This window comes from Arvicola amphibius, chromosome X (genome assembly GCF_903992535.2).
Source record: "Arvicola amphibius chromosome X, mArvAmp1.2, whole genome shotgun sequence".
NCBI classification, from domain to species: Eukaryota; Metazoa; Chordata; class Mammalia; order Rodentia; family Cricetidae; genus Arvicola; species Arvicola amphibius.
This window is the reverse complement of record NC_052065.1, coordinates 85,186,976-85,207,893: the sequence shown is the minus strand read 5'-3', so window position 1 is coordinate 85,207,893 and position 20,918 is coordinate 85,186,976. Positions and strand designations below refer to the sequence as shown.

At 36.3% G+C, this 20,918-nt stretch overlaps 1 pseudogene; it reads left to right on the top strand.

Annotated features, from left to right (window-relative positions):
* Positions 1 to 19,517: 19,517 nt before the first annotated feature.
* Positions 19,518 to 20,695, top strand: LOC119804349 (annotated as a pseudogene).
* Positions 20,696 to 20,918: the final 223 nt, after the last annotated feature.

Below are 20,918 nucleotides of genomic sequence, written 5' to 3'. Positions count from 1 at the left end.
TTTTCATACCTATTCTATTTGCCTGTTATCTTTCTGTAGGCAATTTAATTCCATTGATGTTAAGGGATATTAATGACTAGTGATTTTTAATTATAATTATATTTTATTTTTGTTGTGGTGGTGGTAGTGTGTATATTTACCTTCTTTGGAATTTGCTGGTGTAAGGTTATCTATTGCCTGTATTTTCATGGTGCAGCTAACTTCTTTGGTTGGAGTTTTCTTCTAGTACTTTCTGTAGGGCTGGAATTGTGGACAGATATTGTTTAAATCTGGTTTTGTCATGGAATATGTTGTTTTCTCTGCCTATTGTGATTGAAATCTGTGCTGGATATAGTAGTCTAGGTTTGAACCCATCATTTCTTAGTGTCTGTTGCACATCAGTCCAGGACCTTCTGGCTTCCAGAGTTTCCACTGAGAAGTTGGCTTTAATTCTTATAGGCCTGCCTTTATTCGTTACTTGACTTCTTCTTCACAGCTTTTAATATTCTTTCTTTATTCTGTATGTTTAATATTTTGATTATTATGTGGCAAAATAACTTTTTTATCAAATGTATTTGGAGTCTTGAAAGCTTCTTGTATCTTCATAGGCCTGTTTTTATTTAGGTTGGGAAAGTTTTGTTCTATGATTTTGTTGAACACATTTTCTGTGCCTTTGAGATAGTATTAATCTCTTTCTTCTACCACTATTATTCTTAGGCTTGGTCTTTACATTGTGTCCCAGATTTTCTGGATAGTCTGTGTTAAGACTTTGTGGGATTTAAAAATAATATTTTCTTTGACCAGTGAACCCATTTTCAATCTTATATCTTCAATGCCCGAGATTTTCCATTTCCAGAATTCCCTTGATTTTCCCCTATTTCAGTTTTTACGCCTTGATCTGTTTCCTTCACTTGTTTGATTGTCCTTTTCTTGACTTTCTTTATGGGATTTATTGATTTATTCCAACTGTTTGTTGGTCTTTTCCTCAATTTCTTTAAAGAAATTTTTCATTTCCACTTTAAAAACCACAATCATCTTTATAAAGTTATTTTTAAGGTTTTGTTCTCCTGCTTCATCTATATTGAGCTTTTCAGGTCATGCTGTTATGTAACCATTAGATTCTGGTAGTTTGGTATTGTTCTTTATGTTGCTGAGTGTATTCTTACACTGCCATCTACTCAACAGGGTTTGGGGAAATTATAGGTTCAGGTGTTGTTTCTTCCTCAATCAGTGGAGGTGGTATCTGTGCACTTGGGGCCACTGTTGACCAGCTCCTGGGGCTCTTCTTCCAAACAGTGTAGGTGAAGTCTTTCCCTTGGGGGTCTCTGATTCCATGGGTTTTATTTTTGCAGTGGAATGGGTGATGGGTAGGTCAGGTGTAGGGTTCTTCCCACAAGATTCCTACCTGCTGACCATCTACTGGGGCTCTCAGATTGTTTTCTATTACATTCAGTATTAATGCATCATGTGTTCCACTGACAACTAAGCATCTGGGATCCAACTCTGCTCTGATGAAACTTTAGCATTAACACTCTTGAAAGGCTCTTTATATATTGAAAATTAAACTCATATTTATATGAGATAGTTTTCACCATTTCTATACTTTATTCTAATCATATGTCCCATGGTTGCTTTCATATCTTCACATTTTGTTCATGCTAAATTATCAGCTGCCTGCCATAAATTCCTTGTTCTTTACTGATTCAACTTTTGCTGCATGCCCCAATCTTTGTGTGTAAACTTTATATTCACTTTCTATAAACCTAGCCAAATACTATCTCACCAATCTGGTCATTTTAAACTTGTATTCCCAAAGACTCCTTTCTGCCCATTTGCTAGCATTATTTTTCTCATTCCTACCAGCTAAGTTACTATTTTATATTTATTTTGTGTTAGGTATGCTTTTAATTTGTGTCCCTTTCTTTTAGCATTACACTGAAGTGTATAAAATTGGAAGTTTTCCATTACTTTTCTCTCACAAAAGCAACATTTAAATGGTGTAAACTGATATATACACATATACACATATACACATGTACACATATACACATATACACTTATACACATGTACACATATACACATACACTCACACAACACACAACAGACACACACGCACACACACACACACATACACACACACACACACACACATATATATATATATATATATATATATATATATATATATATATATCTCCCCCCTAAGGGCTAAGTTCCTTTAATCTTTGTATTATGTCTATAAAGTTGGTCTTGATATTTAAGAGTACCCAGGTTGGTTCTTTTAAATTAATTGTTTGTTTGCCTTTTTCTGTTCATCTGTATCCCTTATGCTTTTATTTTCCTTTCAAGCACTTATTCCAGTACATCATATACAAGTATGCCAGGTGACTACTTAATTCTTTGCATTTTCAAAACCTACCAGAACCACCTCTTAAGCCTTGACTTATTTAATATTTTCTAAAGGAGAGAGGAAACAAAATATGGAAGTGAGGAAGAAACAAGGAAAAAATGAAGGATGGGAGAGAGATAGAAAAGAAAGAGAAAGAAGGGAAGAGTCTTCTGCAGTTTTATTTTAGATGCTCAGACTAGTAAAATTCTAAGAAAAAAAGCATGAATAATAAATCAGTATAGGCATTATAACTGTAAAGTAGAATTCTTTCCTTTTGTTCTCTGTGCATCTGGACACAAACTATTAAAGCTGATAAGCATGCATCCTGTGTGATGAACAGATTCCCGACGAAACTGAACTCAGCTTATAGAACAAAACAGAAGATACTACTGAGAAATGTCACATAAATGAAAACTGAAACGACATTGAAATACAAGTATAGCAACAGGAGATTGACTGTCTGTTTATCTACAGGAATAAAGATATCTTAACTAGAATATCAAATAAGCAGAGTGCTGTCCCTCAAGCTCCAAGCCTCTAGGGACATAGTTACTGAAGATTTCTTCCCCTCCCTCCACCTTCAATATATCAAAACATCTGAAGAATATTGGAAATAATGAATGACTTCCAAAGCTATTAGCAATATACTCATAACATAGAAGTCTTCAAGGAATAAGAGAAGTCAGAAAAAGATTCTTTTTTAAAGCTGAATGTCTCTCAGAAAGTTCTTTTGAGCAGATGGTATATAAAAATTCTAGCTCTGAAAGGCAGTTCTCTGGGTGACATACCTTTCATTTAGGCATTCTGTCATCCATTGGCCTCTTGGTTTGGGAGTTAATAACACAAATAATACAATTAAAACATGGGCTACATATTTAAGCAGAGAATTCTCAACAGAAGAATCTCAAGTGGCAGAATGACACTTAAGGAAATGTTCAACATCCTTAGCCATTAGGGAAATGCAAATCAAAACAACTCTGAGATACCATCTTAAACTAGTCAGAATGACTAAGATAAAAAACACCAATGATAATTTATGCTGGAGAGGATGTAGAGTAAGGGGAACACTTTTCCATTGCTGGTGGGAGTGTAAACTTGAACAACCACTTTAGATACCAGTATGGCAATTTCTCAGAAAATTAGGAAACAATCTTCCTCAAGACCCAGCAATACAACTCTTGGGCATATAACCAAAGGATACTCAATCATACTACAAGGCCATTTGTTAAACTATGTTAATAGCAGCATTATTTTTAATAGCCAGAATCTGGAAAAAACCTAGATGTCCCTCAAACCAAGAATGCATAAAAAAATGTGCTATATTTACAAAATGGAGTGCTACTCAGCAGAAGAAAAGGCACTGGACAATCATGAAATTTGCATGTAAATGGATAGAGCTAGACAAAGAAAATCCTGAATGAGGTAACCAAGACCCGGAAAATGAGCATGGTATGAACTCCATCATAAGTGTATACTAGCTGTAAAACAAAGGATAATTAGCCTATAATCCACGACCCCAGAGAAAGTAAGAAACAAGGAGAACCCTAAAAGAAATGTATATAGAACCCCTGGGAAGAGGAAATAGACAATATCTCCTGAGAAAACTGGGAGTATGCACATGGAGTGGAGAAGGGAACGCAGAAAGGGAGAGGGAAGGTAGACACATAGGAGGAGAACATGAGGGAACAGGATGGTTGAGATGTGGGAAGGACAGAGATGGAGAGCAAGGAAAGAGATATCTTGATTGAGGAAGCCTTTATGGGGATAACAAAAAACCTGGCGCTAGATAAATTCCCAGGAATCCACAAGGATGATCCCAGCTAAGACCATAAGCGATACTGAAGAGGGTGCCCAAGCTGGTCTTGCATTGTAGTCAATTGATGACTTAAATGTCACTGTAGAACCTTCATCCAGCAAACTGATGGAAACAGAGGCAGAGATCCCCCAGTGGAGCACTGGACTGAGCTTCTAAAATCAATTCGAAGAGGGGGAGGAGTGAGAATATGAGCAAAGAGTTCAAGACCATGATGGGGATACCCATTGAAAACAGCTTGCTTAGCTAATAGGAGCCCACCAACTATAGCTTGACAGCAAGAAAACCAGGCATAGGACCAAACTAGGCTGTCTGAATGTGGGTGACAGTTGTATGGCTGGGCCAGACTGTGGGGCCACTGGCAGTGAGACCAGGATTTATACCTACTGCTTGCTCTGACTTTTTCGACCCATTCCCTTTGGAGGGATAAACTTGCTCAGCCTAGATATAGTGGGGAAAGCCTTGGTCCTGCCTCAAAGCAACGTGCTATATTTTGTTGACTCCCCATGGGAAGCCTTACTCTCTGTGAGGAGTGGATAGGAATGGGGGGAAGGTGGAAGGAACTGGAGGAGAGGAGGAAGTCAGAACTGGGATTGGTATGCAAATTGGAAAAAGACTTTTTAACAATAAATAAAAAAGACAGTAAAACAGAGAATAATCTGCCTTTGGAGAAAAAAATGGATTTCTGTAAGTCATTTTTTTACTTCAGGATAAAGAAATTTTCTCAAAAGGGGGCATATTTTAGCCACAAGAGTGGTAATTACAGTAATGTGATTAAGAACATTGGTTCAAGCTTTAAATGGAGTGTCTCCAGTTTACTTCAAAACAGAACTCTCAAGACAGAAAAGATGTACAATATGGACATAGGAAAATGAAACTGTTCTACGGAGATAGTTCTTGTTCAATGACATTACTTATGTTATAAGATTTAGCAAAGATCTTACAGGCTTCAAAGCAGGACACTTAGATCTTCCTCTTACATAATACAAATTGCTAAATTTTAAATCAAGTCCACTACAGATAAACAATGTTCTTTTCTCCCACTCTAAAGCTCAGTCAGTAAGATGAACATTATTTATAAACATTGAAGAAACTCTTAAAAATATGTAACTGGGGATTAGTGGTTCCTTTGTACCAAGAGATGCAAGTTTTTCTTTCCCTTGAAGTAGACTTTGAGCTCACAGATTAGACCTAATTCTATTTATTGCATTTTATATCTATAATGTATTTAAATCTGTATTACATTTGATGGATTGTGTTGTCTTCTTCATTCAAGATGCATATCACATTGCTTCTCTAGGCACTAGTGAAACTTAGAAATAGGATACAAACCAGTACTGAGAAAATATTGTGTAGTATAGGACCACAGCTAAAAGATGTTCCTTGTTAAAACCTAGAGAAAATAAAATACAGTGTTTGGGATGAGGTCAAAACTTATCACTAGGGAAAGAGTTATGTGATAGCATGGACAGAAAAGAAATACCCTCTGCCTCCAACCCATTACACTCCTGAGGCTGGTGGTAGAGTTGGCCCTGAGGTCAGAAGGGCAGGAGAGCTGCCCCTGCTTGCCCCAGCTGCAATACTTGGGAGAGCTGGCCCTGTACCTTTAATGGGCAGCAATATAGAGGCAATCCCTTTGGTGGAGTGTATGAGTGAGACAGCCCCGAAGATGTGAGCATGGGAGAGCTGTCCCCATTACTCATCTGTCATATGGATGGAGTCACGGGTGGTGGAGAAATACCCTTCCTGTTCCCGTCAGTGCATGTGTCAGGTAGGAGAGCTGCCTCTGCCTGCCACCAGCTGCAACACTCAGGAGAGCAGGCTCCACACCTTACATGGGCAGCACAATAAAGCCAACCCCATTGGCAGAGATGTGGGCAAGTCAGGCCTAATTTTGTGTGCATTGAAGGGCTGTCTCCATTAATCACCTGTCATGTAGCAACATGGGCAGGAGAGAGATGCTCACTTCCATCAATGCCTAAGGAGGGTGACAGAGCTGGTCCTGAGTCATAAGAGTGCCTTATTTGCTGCAGCACTCAGGAGGGAGAGGCCTCTTCACCTGGCCTGGGCAACACAGTAGAGTTGGCCCTGAAGGTGTAGGTGTGGGAAATCTAACCCTGAGGACAGGAAAGCAGGAGAACTGGCCCTGCTCCTTGTTCCTTGTTGCAAGGGGTGAAAATAGAAATCGCAGTGGTTGTGGTGGTGGATGCAGGAGAGCTCAACCTGGTGGTGTGGACAAGGAAAAACTGGCAGCTGATCAGCAATACAACTACTCAGGACCAGATCCAGAGTCAGGTGTTGGCCCACGCCAATATCCACCCCATCTGTGATCTGCTAGATTGAATGATGGAATCGTCGTGCATACCCAAGGCCTGCAGGATTTCTACAACACCAGACCAACAGCAGGATAACAAAGAGGAGTTCTAGTGAGGGTCCAGCATCAGAACAGTGTAGCAGCAGCCAGATAACTCAAACCAACCAATGAGTCTTTGCAATGAACACTTGCAAATAAAGATACATGGACTAAAACGGTTTTACTGCTTGACTTACTATCTCAGACCACATCTTCTGTGACACGATTTTTCCATTTTTTCTTTTTTTCTGTTAAATTTTATGGGGGGATACAAGGGCAAGAGTGGATAATCAGGAATGGAACATGAATGGGATGAAGATGCCTGATGTGAAAGACACAAAGAATAATAAAAAGAAAGTTTAAAAAATCTTAACTCTAGTCATGGAGTCAGAATAATACATACAAGAATGTGTGTGTGTGTGTGTGTGTGCGCAGCGCGCGTGCGTGCGCATGTGTATGGAACTATACTAGCAATTTGTTGGGATCACTGTTAGTGATTCATGAATTACGAAAACAGGAATTGTTATAAAGTGCTGAGTTTTGCTACATTTGAGGCCACTGACAAGATTAATATAATGAAAAAGGGGTAAAAAGTCTTAACTGTGCAAACTGTGCATCAATATGCTTACACCTGTAAAGACAGCAAATTTATCACAAAGACACAGGGTCATTCTGTCATCACTTTGCTCTCTTGACTTCTGTCTTATACTAGAACTTCATAGATTTATCCAGTAATATACTACAGCTAAGGCAGATTACTTCCCTTCAGTTCCGAAGATGAAGAATGTATGTAACTCTGAAATAGCATAGTACTCCCTGCTTTCTATCATAGTAGTGTTGTTCAGAAGATCATGGGGCCCAGTCTTCATATTCCAAGAATGAAATAAATAGTTTCTTAAGAGCTGCTCCATTGTATAAAATACCAGAAATTTGCCCTTCCATGACATCAAATTTCAAAAGGTTGATAATAGCCTAAGGTTCTAATTCAATTTGAAGCCAGAAAACAAACTCATTTGATTTTAGTATACATATTCACTCTAGGAGGCCCTATTGTCAAGCTCTTCCATATGAATTATTTTATTCAGCCTTCACAAACAGACATTTAAAGCTCTGTTTTATTATGAATTAATATATTGCTTCATAACTGCTTTGATAATGTTCATAGTCTAGTCTAGAAGTCACTTTGCAATAGACAATTTTTAAAAAAAAAAACTTTCAAAAAAGATCCAGCTTAGCATTTGTAACATGAAATGATGCCTGCAAACAAAAGAACAGTGTTGCATTCTTTTAATGTTATCATAAAGTTGTTAGATGTAACAGAAGTTTAGGACAATTATTATAGTAGCATTTTCCCAATAATGTTAGAGGATTTCAGAAATTTGGTTTCTGTTAGTAATTGTTTATAGTCACTTTTCCATATTGCCATCATTCATGTTAACCCTTTCTTTCCTTTTTGGATTTTTCCATTAAAAAAAAAATCACTTCCTCCCCTTTCTCCCATTCCCCTCCTTTCCCCCCACTCACACTCCTCCCTCCCCCTCCAGTCTTAAGAGAAGGGAGGGTTACCCTGCCCCTTGGGACGTCAAAGGCCCTACCCACTTCATCCAGGCCTAGGAAGGTGTGCATCCAAATAGACTAGAGTCCCAAAAAGCCAGCACATGCAGTGCCATTATCAATGGCTTCTCAGTCAGCCCCCATTGTCAGCCACATTCAGAGTCCGGTTTGATTGCATGCTTGTTCAGTCCCAGTCCAGCTGGATTTGGTGAGCTCCCATTAGATCAGACACACTGTCTCAGTGGTTGATTCAACCCCTCCTGGTCCTGACTTCCTTGCTCATCTTCTCCCTCCTTCTGCTCTTCAACTGGACCTTGGAAGCTCAGTCCAGTGCTCTGATGTGGGTCTCAGATATACTGTAGATAGACTCCAGTGTCTTGTGTGATGAAAGAGAGAGAGAGAGAGAGAGAGAGAGAGAGAGAGAGAGAATGAGAGAAATAGATACTGGAAAATAATTGAACAGTGTATAATAAGTCAAGGATAATGTTTTTCTTATCTTCTCTATCCTAAACCCACAAAATAAAATGACCAGATGTCCCCACAAAATGAAATGTGCAATAATCTCAAACATTATAACTCAGTGAGAGTTTACAAAGTTTTTGGTATAGTTATAATTTCTGATGGTTGATATATTGGAGCCATAATTCTCATATGTTACTTAATAATATTTCTTAAATATCCATTTATTTATTAAGGAAGACAACACTAGTACTAAAATTGAGACATCTAACGGATATGTTAGTTGTACAAGGGGTAGAACATGACTGGAACCCAGACATCTTCGGCCCATGGGCCTGTGTCTTGAGTGGTCACTAATTAGGTGACTCTGCCTTCTGTTTACCCTCTTAACGTACATCTGAAGATGCTTTTACCTTTGAAGATGGATGCAAGCATTAACTGATATTTGTAATAAGCTTTCAAGTCCTAAGATGAAAGCACAAACCATTTATAGTCTTGTTCCTCTTATTTTACAGTATTGCTTATCTAAGGCTGCTGTATTAAACACTAAAGGTAATGATTTCTGTAGAAGTATTGCAGAAGAAATGGACCAGTGTAAATGTTAAAAATGTTCTTCTATTATAAGCCAGTGAACTATCAAGATTGCATTTGGGCTGGATTTTGCCTGTGTTGGTTACCCTGAAATAAAAGTGGCTCTGTGTGAATTAAAGGAAAGATGTAGCCTTGCGGTATCTTCTCAGAAGAGTTCTAGCTTGATGCTTAATTCATAAAACTTCCTATTGATCTCAAAATCCTCTCCATGATAGGTGACAAGCTTCATCTTTAGAATATCTGTGTTGTTTAAAAAGAGATCTATAATACTTCAACCAGTCAGAATTTCAGTTCTTTGAACCATTACTTACTACTAGGAGAAGGATTGGGTAATGCTACTTATCAGAGGGGAGTGAGAGCTCAGAACAAACTGGAATTTATTTTGTTGATAGTACATTTACTAGTTCTGTGACCTGTGTAAAGTTTGTTAAGTTCTTGATTATCCTACTATCTTATCTGTAAAATAGGATGAAAACACAACATATATCTCATAGAATTGTTGAGTTTTGAATTCAAGAGGGAGAGATATTTGAGACTAAATGCATACTGTGGTACTAAAAGTGAGTGAGATTATACATTCAGGAAAAAATTACATACCATAGTCCCTAATTTATTCCTTTAATATATACATTTTTAGAATATAGTGATCACTAAAGATAAAGAGTATCTGGAAATTCTATCTTAATGTCAAAGTCACCCCAATGTTTGTTTCCACAGATATATGATCCAAGAAAACTAATTTAAGTACAATTACTTTTGACTTTATTTCTACCTCTTTTGCTTTATATACTGTTATATATGTTATGACTATTTAGTAACTGATATGATAACAGTATTGATATTTTATGAAGATTACTTTATCACCAGCTGTTACACTTGAAGATTAGGGCCCTGAACCTTACCTGGGCAACACAATAGAGCCAACCTTATTGGGGAGATGTGGGTGAGCTAGCTGTAGTGGGATTCTATTTGGATTTTAATAATTAAAACTTGCCTGAAGATCAGAAAGTAAAACAGCCCCACTGGCCATTTTTACAGACAAGGCAGTGGTGACACACACCTTAATCACAATAGACACAGTGTTGCCATAAAAACCCGGGCAGGGCATGCCTTTAATCTGAGTGGTGCACGCTATTAATCTCAGCCCTAGAGAGGAATATAAATGGGAGGAGATAGCTCTCAGTCACAGTATCATTTGAGGTTTTCTGGAGACAGGATCGTCATGTCGGACTGAGTAGAAGAGCCAATGACTGGCTGTTTTGCTTTTGGACATTCCGGTGAATCCCAATTCTGTCTTTGATATTTTAATAATTGTGCTTGAGCCAGCCCTGAAGTGTAAGTTATGGGAGAGCTGTCCCCCTACTCCTCTGTCTTGCAGTGGTGTGGATAGGGGGAGAGATGCCACCTCATCCCTTTCTGCCTACAGAGGACAAGAAGCTGACCCTCCCCCCTTACCAGCTGCAAGTACTTAGAAAAGCAGGCGGTCTTCCTTGTCTAAACATCATAGTTTTAAAGCTGGCCTGTAGTTGTCAGAGGTGTAGATGAGCCAGCCCCGAAATTTGTGAGCAGAGAGAGATGTTTCAATTACTCACTTGGCATGTGGCAGCATGGGTGAAGGAGGAGACCCCCCATCAATGCTTGAGACAGGTGGAGGAACTGGCTAAGGGGTAAAAAGAGCAAAAGGGGTATTCCTGCCTCTTGCCAGCTGCAGTATTCACAGTAGTCCCTGTACCTTGCCAGGGCAAACACAAAGAGCTGGCCCTGATGTAGGTAGGAGAACCAACCCTGAGTTGGAAAGCAGGAGAAATGACCCAGCCTTTGCTCATTGTTGTAAGGGGTGAACTAGCCAAAGTAATGCTGGAGAGCTCAACCAGGTGTTGAGGACAGGCAAGAGATGGTGGGGCAGACCAACCAAAGCTGCAGGATCTTCAGAATACAGGGCAAAAACAGGATATTCCAAGAAGAGATTCTCAGTGAGGGTCCAAACATTGATAGGTGTAGCAGAAATCAGAGACCTTAACCAGACAAATTACTCTTTCCAATGGACACTTGGAAGTAAAGATACATCGACAAAAGCTTTTACTGCGTAGCTCACTCTGTCACAAGCAGCTTCCATGATGAGATTGTTTAACCCCCCCTTTCTTATTCTTTTTTTTTCCTCTTAAATTTTTGTCTCATGGGGGGGATGGTGCAGGATAAAGAGAAGATATGAATGGGCTGGGAAATGAATGGGATCAAGATACATGATGTAAAAGACACATAAAATAAATAAGAAGATTGCTTTTTTTAAAGATCACTTTATTATTGCTATAAAATAGCTTATTATACACGACCAGTTCAGGTTATTTATACATTTATACATCCATGTACTATATTAAGTTTATGTAATATGAAAGAGAAATTATACATTTGTTTAGATTAAGTATAATACACACTTCATCCTCCCAAACTTATGAACCAGTTACAAATTAAAGCTGTGTTATCTCGATTATGCTACTTTCCACTCAGATGTAACAGTCTTTAGTTTTCGGAAGAATATATTTTGAGAACTGAAAACATTCTTTTATTTTTAAATTTTGAGAGTACATATGTGTTTAGTTTCTTGGGTTTTTTTTGGGGGGGGAATATATCCCATATGAACAATTAGCTGCAAGAGATATGTTATTTGATAATGAAAAACCCTTAAAACAGCAATAAAAATAATAAAAATTATAAGACATCTCCTTTTAGAAGATTCCCCCTAGAGTTTATTTATAAATTTTCAAAGTAAAAAGATCAGAAAATTACAGATCAATGTCTAAGAATGCTGTGGGATGATGTTCTTGTACACTGTAAAGGTTTATCACTCATATTGGTTTAAGAAAATGTTGACTGGCTAGTAGTCAGGCAGGAAGTATAGGTGGAGCAACCAGACTAGGGGAATTCTGGGAAGAGGAAAGCAGAGACGCAGTTGTCATCCAGAAGCAGACGAAACAAGATAAGAATGCCTCATTGAGAAAGGTACCAAGCCACATGGTTAAACATAGATAAGAATTATGGGTTAATTTAAGTTGTAAGAAGTAGTTAGTAATAAGCCTGAATAGTAGACCAAGCAGTTTATAATTAATATAAACCCCTGTGTATTTATTTAAAAATGAATAGCTATGGGAATGGGTGGGAAAGAAACTTCCAACTACATAAGGATACGTGTGTTTATATTAAATGAAAAAATAAGAATATCTTGCATAGGTCACAATTAAATGACCTACTTCAGCTACTAATTCTTCTATATGTATTATTACAAAAATGTTGAAAAGTTAGACTGGCACCACTTTCTTCAAACAATATTGTGATTTTATAATTTTCATCAAACTAATATTAAAGTTATATCATATTGGGTTATTTTTTATATTGCTATGATAAGTCATGAAGATCGAGGTAGCTAACAGGAAATAATTTATTGGCAGCTTCCAATTTCAGAGAGTGAGTCAATGACTACCATGTCAGGGAGCATAACAAGAAACAGGAAGGCCTGGACCTGGTGCAGTAGCTAAGAGCTGAGAGAGAGAGTGAGGCACTGAGAATGGTGTGTACTTGGAGACTTTAAGGTTCACTACTCACCACACAATTCCTTTAACAAGACTACATACTTTATGTGTGTTTATCAAATGTTGCTATTGTTTCCCATCGAGTTCTTTATAATTTAATTTACCTATCTGCAGTATGTTAGATTGTTGAGTAAGTTGTATTTATTCTACCATAGTAAAATATCCAGTGGTATACTCTATACCCAGGACAAATCATTCATATATATGATGTGGCTATGAAGGCCACTGTCATTCAAACCACCATACATAAATTCAATTTTACTATAAATATTTTTTTCAAATTTATTTTGTTCATGAAAAAATTTTCTGTCTTTATTTAGTGGCACTGATGTCATTCCTCTCTGAATTAGAGTAGTTGATCTTTTCTAGAATCAGAGTATAAATACAAGCATAGTTAATGACCTTTGAAAAATATTCACTCACTTATTAAGTCAATAAATATTTAATGATCACTGGTCATGTTTAAAGTACATTTGAGTAAATTAGCAACTCTAGTAAAATTCAGAATGTGCTAAAGTTTATAAAATGGCACAAATAAGATATTACTGAAATAAAGAGAGATTAATGATTACATTAGGAAGTTAGTTCATTGAGAGTAAATTTTGAGCTTACTACTAAATCCCTATAGAAGCAAATGTAATAGAATTAGAAAATGATTATTTCTGATTGAACAAATTAAAATTTATATCCTGTGAAAGGTAGAACAGACAGTCATAAACAAAAAAGGAGCTATGCCCACAATGCCTTTCATTGAGAAAACTTTTAAGTCTGCTGATTGTTGCAATCATTCTGTACCAGTATTGTAGCAGTGGAAATAAAATGATTCTGAAAGTAGAAATAGGGTTCAGAGTAATATTCAGGATAAAAGAGCTGTGTTTACCAAAAGTTATTATTATTTCCTATAGAAAACTTTATATTTCAGTTTACTTTCCTGCAGTATGTTAGACTGTTAAGTTGTCTTTATTCTAAGTAAAGTTTGCAGTGGTATACTCTAGACCCAGATAAGTAGTGTCTAGAAAACTTTACTATTAAATCATGAAGAGTAACTTCCACCTAGGAAAGTCAAGATTTCCTTGATATTCTAATGATATTGTTTAAAGGTTGTTTTTCTCAATTATCACTTATCCACTTATCTTTAAAACAATTATTTTATTTGTTGTATTATTATACATCAAATAGACAAAACCATTTTGGAGGCCAAACTCTATTATTGTGTATAAAAAAATCTAAAAGAATCATGTATACATCATAAAGATATAGGAGATATTTTAAAAAGATATTAGGCATCTTGATTAGCCTGAGGACTGGTTTTTCTAGGACTAAATAAGAAGTGGGTGGGATAATAGACCTGGTTCTGTACAGATGGTTCTGAAGTTATAAACTTTGGTGCCAATTGTTGGAATTTAGTCTACAATGCATGTAGATGAGTCTAATATATGAATGTATGTATTTTCTGGAGAGCATTGTATCACAATTGTGTCCAACACATAATCTGACTAGACAAGTGTATTAGCATTAAGTCTAAACACCATGAGTATACAAGGATGAGCCTAGAATCCAAGTCTATTCAGACAGGCTTGTGCTCTGTCTCCAGCATGTTGGAATGAAGTCTCAGTCTATATGGATAATTCTGAAATCAGTCTGTGGAGATTTCTCTGACATTTGGTCTGATCCATGAATCTACCAGACTGTAGGATTCTTGAGATTAATGTGAATCATGAGACCTACCTGTTGCTTTAACAATTATGGATACTGACTTTGAGAGATGTGGTCATGAGCTTTCTGTAACAAAACAAGCTTGATAACTAAAGCAGCATAATCTGCTCTAAAGCATAACAATATAGAGGCTGGCCTAAAAACTAAGTGTTTAGGTGCTATAATGGTGAGTTGGTCTTCTAAAGCTGATTGGATTTTAAAAGGGTAAAAAATGTAACAGAACATAGGCCACTAACTCAGCGCTGTAGCTTGAATTAGTAGGGTCTGTCATGGAGTCTATTTCAATAACAGTTAAAAGGAACCTCATTGCACATGTCCTAACCTAAAGGTCGGTGAGCATAACGTGAGTCTTAGGGCCCTAGAATATCCCACAGTACCTTATTTGTTAAAAGTTAAGTTTAATATTCGGTTGGTACAAAAGATTGGGATTCCAGGGTTCTCCTTTCTCAAAGGCAGCCATGGATGCCATTCCATGCATTCTTGGCTGGATTCCAAAGCAATGTGAATTTACTCATGTTGCAACGGTCCTGCTTTTGTAGCCTGAGGCAAGTGAATGCTCATTTTTCACTTCTTTTTCCTAAATATGGAAGACACTTACTTCCATGCTCTACCTCTTAGGACGTTGGGAAGTTTGAAAAGGGTAATGCTAAACTGTCCTTATTGCCAAATTCAGTGTAATTTTTCTTATTTATTCTTTATAGTCAGATACTGCTATCTCTAATCTGGTTTTGTCAGCTTTTATAAAGGCATTTTTATGCATGGATGGTGATCACTACTGATGTTTCAGTTGGATGGGGAAAATTGCATCATAGTTTATATAATTAGGGTGTTCACTGAGGCTTCATGTGCTATAATTTAATTTCCATTTTTAGGTATTAACAAGTTGAGTACCTATTACTACCATAACATTTAGAGGTGTGCTTTTGAAAGCTTTTAAAGAATACTGCCACTAGGATTGGGACCCCCATTATGAAGTCAAGGACTGAGTTTACAAAAGATTTTTTATGTCATCGATACCTGTCTCATTGGTTTTTCTTCCTGATTCTTTGTCTCAAGTAGGAGTTATTGTAACACCTTATTTTTCCTTGTTGTATGTTCTATTTTGGCATCTGATGATATTTTATGTAGCTGAAGTAGAAAAGCTGCAGTATTATTTAAAAAGTTAGTTTCTTGTTTGAGACCTTCTTAAATATGGAAAATAGAAATAGAAAGAAAAGATGCCAGAAATTCCAGAAGGAAAAAAATAAACATTACTAATACTTTTGAAATTTAAAACTTTAGTACTGTGGCTCAATTAACAAGTCTTGCTATCTCACCTTAGAGAATAAGAGCTAGAATCTCTTAAACATCGATAAGTTAATACTGAGAAAACCCACATGTAATTTCTGAATAGCTTTCACATCTGTTGGGCTTTGAAAGGTATAATTAAAACTTCTTATTCTCCATTTCTTTGTCTACTAGCTGTCTGATCACAGAAAGAAGAAAACAAGATTTTTTTTCTTTAACCAGTAAAAGCATTTGCCAGATTTAAAGAGAAATTATACTTCTAAGTATTAAAAAGAAAACCTTTCTCACTAAAGGAACAAATGAGGTGAGTTATGCTCAAATTTTAAAGCTCAAACGTGAGCAAAGCCAATGAAGAGCTCTTAGTGACATCATTTTCCAAATATGACATTTTATGAAACAACATAGCTTGAATTTGGGGAGGGTTTGTACCCTGGGTGTTAATTCTCATCACTTTACCATTATGTATACTATGTAGTAGTATACTATTGTGATCATAACAAATAACTTTAACTTCATACTGGGGAACACTTTAAAATATCTACCTTATTCCTACTGACTGTTGCAAGCAAGATACAGTGAAAGGCTCATCTTTACACATCAATACTCTTTTCATTTTACCTATCTTGCTTCGATTCAAAACTCACCAATATACCAATGACATTCATCACAAACCTCAAAAAAAGCAAAATCCTAAAATTCACATAGAAGTACAAAAGACTCCAGATATTCAAAACAGTATTGGACAAAAAGAACCAAGCTGGAGACATCACAAGTATGTGATTTCAAGATATAGAGAGTCATGGTAACCAAAACAGCATGATATTGGCATAAAAAGAGACATACCAACCAACAGAACAGAATAGAGATCCAGAAATAAATCCATGTGTCTACAGCCAACTGATTCTCCACAAAAGCACCAAAAACATGCACTAGGGAAAGGACAAACCCTTCAATAAATGGTACTGCAAAAGCTGGATAGATATTCACACACAGAAGAAGAAAACTTGACCTTTATTGCTCAGCCTGTACAAACTCAACTCAAAATGGATCAAAGACTAAAAATGTAACATCTAAAACTTGGAAAGTATTAGCAGGAAGCACAGGAGAGACTTTGTTACAGGCAGTGAATTTTGGAAAGAACACTTACAGCAAAGGAAACAAGAGCGAAATTTAACAAGTGGATTACATTGAACTGAAAGTTTCTGTACAGTGAATAAAACAATCCACAGAAGAAAGAAACAACCTAAATAGTAAGGTAAAGTATTTGCCACATATTTGTTTGTCAGTAATAATAACTAAGCTAAACAGTAAAATCTATCAATAAAACCCAAGTAATCTAATTGCAAAAATGGACAAATGATCTGAATAGACACTTCTCAAAAGAAGAAATATATATAGCAACAAATGTGTGAAAAAATTTAAGAGCACTAGCCATCAAAAATTATAAGCCCAAGCTACACTGATGTGTCATTTACCCTAGATAGAATATTTATTAACGGTCACAAAAATTCTAGCAATGATGTAGCAATAATAAACTTATGTACTTCTTTCTTAGAAATGTTAACAAGTAAGTCCAGCCCTTATGGATAACAGTACAGGGATTCCTTAAGAATGAAAGACTACAAGAAAGAACTCGAAAATTAAATACCTACCTTATTTCTGAATACATATCAAAATTAAAGAAAATTAACATATCAAATTGGTATCTACATGTTCATATTTGTTACTGTAGATTAACAATAGCTAAGATACTGAGTTACCATAATTATCCATAAATGTATAAGCAGATAAGTTATGATATTGTATATAGCTGTATATATAGATATTTTATAGATATATACCCATATAAATAAAATAATTAAATCTTGACAACTGTTGCTTAATCAGCTTACTAGTCTATCAAAAGATGAACAGATAAAATTTGGTATGGATAAGTGGTTGAATATTATCTATCAAAAAATAATTAAATGCTGTCATTTGTTGCCAAATAAACAGAATTAAAATGTGCTGTCAAATAAAAGTAGGCAGATACAGAAAAACAAATTCTACATTGTCTCTGTGCTATTTGGAATCTTTAAAAAGTTGTCCAAAAGTAGAATATTCCTATACTGAGTGAGTTAACAAATAAAACTTGTGGCAAAATGATAGTTGGATTTTATCAATTCCTTATATGGAACTGTATAAAATTTCATTTATGTGTATATTAATACTTTGAATAAAATGATTCTAGTGGGCAATTGTGGGTCTTAATGTTAATTATCATTTGATATAATAAAAACACTTCTCTAGTGATCCTTCTACAATATACTAATGTATGGTTATAGCAATATGCCATTAGGAGTAATTTTATTGCTATGTTCACTTAGCAGAATAATAGTAGCTCCCCCATGACCCATAGCCAATCTAGTCTCAGGTTCTTGGATTCATTAATAATTAAAGGTACAGGTTCTATCTCATGAATATTCCAATAACAAATGTGGTTATTTACTACCATAATATTTTGCCACTACTACACCAGTGGTAATATCTTACATGTCAGAGGTCATAAGGTGTGGCGCCTGCACCTGGAACCGCATTGGGCAAGGGTTTTGGGTTAAAGAACACATAGAGACAGGAGTCACTCTTGAAGCAAGAATGCCAATTTTATTATGCTCCCAGTTAGCTTATATAATGTTCTCCTTGATTAGTAGCCAAGCCCTGGCTCTGGGGATTTTCCACTGCACTCCCACTAGTTATCAAATGACTAAAATCACTTCCTTGTTTTCAGGAACTAACAAGGGTCAAAACATTCTGTGCTCAGAGCAGCTGCAAACATAGAAAAACTAGTTGCTTACTCCAGCAGGGGAAAGGTCATAGAAAGTGCAGGGTCTGAGGGTCTTCAGCTTCCAACAACAAGGTTTGTATCTGAATGAGTATTTTTCATCATGTTAAATGCAAGGTAAGAGTAGAGTTTCAAGTTGAACACCAGCTCAATTTATTGATATTCAATGACATTCAATGACATGAGTATGTGGTATTTTCAACAATAGGGTCTGATCTTCTGCCTATGAAGGGTAACAAATTATATAGATAATTTTACCTACAATGTTTATTGGGAATATAGAACACTTTTGACTAGCAACTCAAAAATGGTAATCCATTTCTGTGGTTTTATTTGGTACCATATGATGTCTAGTTTGAATATTGCCTCCCTTATCATATGGTAAGTCCATTTAAACTCATTTTGAATATTATATATTTTAGAAAGCCTCTATATTTTCTTACACTGAGATATCCATTTCTTCTATTTTATTATCAAGGTCTAAATTCTTTCTTCCATGCCTATTTTCTGTTTGTGAATTTTCATTTTGATATTTATTTCAGTTTGAATTTTTGTTTAGTGATTCTATTTCTTTGTACAATTCTATTTTAATATCTTGTATTATTTTCCTCATTTCATTTAGCTGATTGTGGGTTTTTTTTGAGAAAATCATTTCTATTATCACTGCCCAGGTTGTGTGAACAGATTGTGTACCAAATTTCCAGACCTCCTAAGAAAAATCTATATAACATGTCTTTTATTTTTCCAGAGATGAAAATGATTGTACAAGGTTTAGTACAAAAGTACACAAGATAGCAGACATAAGAAAATCTATGTATGAGATTTTATCCCGCCAGAAACATTAATATATTTGAAAAATAGAATTCATGAACTAAAAATAATTGTCCTTCTCTAGTCCTGTCAAGTTTAATGGAAATGAGTTTAATCTGATTGCAACACTAGCACCAGCATCACAGTGCCTTACTGAATGAGACTCAGCAATAATGGAGATAATTATTATACAGGAGAAGACAGACTAGCCCCAGAAAAGACATATCCAGATAGAGAAAAGAAAAAAGAGCAGTCAGATGTATCTATTTCTCAAATAACCTCAAAACATCAGTATTCAAGGTCATGGTCAAGGTCAAGAGATAGAAAATGAAAATCAGCTAACAAAGGAAGAAAACACAGGAGCCAGAGCAGAAGGAAAGAGGCAAGAAGACATGAATCCAAAGGTATGTCCTCTCAAAGACATTTGTCTGAGGTACACAATGACAAAGAACATTCTGCTGGCAAAGGAAGAGAGCAATTAAATTCTTCTGAAAATAGTGAGGAAGGATACAAAAGCAAAGAAAGGAAGTCATCACGAGGCAGAAGTCACTAGATAGTTCTCATGAAAGGCACCATCAAAGTAGAAACAGGGAGAGAAAGAAGTCTCTGTTCAGGAGTGGAGATCAAAAATGTCTCAATCCTGGAGCAGAGACAGGAAGTAAAGATCTAGAAGCTGGGTTAGAAAATGAAAGATTAGAACATGATCCAAATTGATATCCAGACACAGGCATAGGGCTAGAAGCAGGAACACATCAAGTAGTCAAAGTTGAGATAGAAAGAAGAGAATTGAAAAACTAGGAAGATTTAGCAGAAGCCTAAGCTGGACACACAATCCTTCAGAGGCAGAAACACAGAAATGGATGCTCAGAAAACTGTAAAACATCAGGAATCTTTAGCTAGGGGATCAGAAAGGGCAAAAAATTACAATAACAATGAGAAAAGGAAATGGGTGAAAGCAAAAACAACAAGAAATGGCTGCAGCTGAAGCCACCAGGGGTTCTGTTCTCAATGTTGCTCCACTATTGCTGTCAGGAACACAAGTGGTCCTCCAAAAGCTATGGCAGCTCAAGTGGCAGCCCTGCATGCTAAAGCCTTGGCAGAGACTGGCATAGCTTTGCCCATAACTTCTATAACCCAGCCATTGTGAATCCAGTGAAATTTGCTGAGTAAGGGAAAAAGAGGAAAGTGCTCTGGCAAGGCAAGAAAGAAGGCAACAAATCTCAGTCTGGTGAAATATGGGAAAAATTTAATTTTGGAAACAAGCAAAATGTCAAATTGAGGAAGTTAATGGTCATTAAGAGTGAAGCTGATTATGTTTTAAATGATCTTCATTGATGAATATATTTGTAACCTATTGAATGTCAGTGAACATATTCCTAATTGCTGTTTTGAACTCCTTGTATTATGCTTTAACTAAATTGTTTTATTCTCCTGGAATATTACAGTAGGGTTGATGGTGTTTGAAGAAGGCATATTTTCTTGTTTGTTCATGTTTGTGCCTTTGCACTGGGATCTAAGAATCTTGAGCTGTAACATCTGTGGTTTTGTTGGTATAGAT